This window comes from Penaeus monodon, chromosome 23 (assembly GCF_015228065.2).
Source record: "Penaeus monodon isolate SGIC_2016 chromosome 23, NSTDA_Pmon_1, whole genome shotgun sequence".
Taxonomy (NCBI): Eukaryota; Metazoa; Arthropoda; class Malacostraca; order Decapoda; family Penaeidae; genus Penaeus; species Penaeus monodon.
In genome coordinates this window covers 29,691,817-29,692,173 of record NC_051408.1, presented here as the reverse complement: position 1 = coordinate 29,692,173, position 357 = coordinate 29,691,817, and positions in this window count along the sequence as shown.

Below are 357 nucleotides of genomic sequence, written 5' to 3'. Positions count from 1 at the left end.
CGTGCCTGCGTGTGCGCATGAATGTGCGTGTGTGAACCGATAACACAGCATTCCAACCGTCTCCCCCTCAACCGAAGCCTCATCGGCTGTACAAGCATTAAATTCACTTTTGAACCAAAACGCAGAATCACCGCAAATAATAGCGCACTTAAGGGCTCACTCAAGGGGTAGAGCGGAAACTCGGTCATTAAGTCGAGCCCTAAGAGAGGCTTCTTAAGAAACGGTTCGGAGGGACACACTGTGGGATGGACCCGCGGCTGCCACAGGAAGGGCGGCGCTAATTAAAACGGAGGCGCCTTAGAGCTTCAGAATGGGTTCCTACGGCTCCTTTCCGGCCTAGGTGAGCAGGTTAGGAGA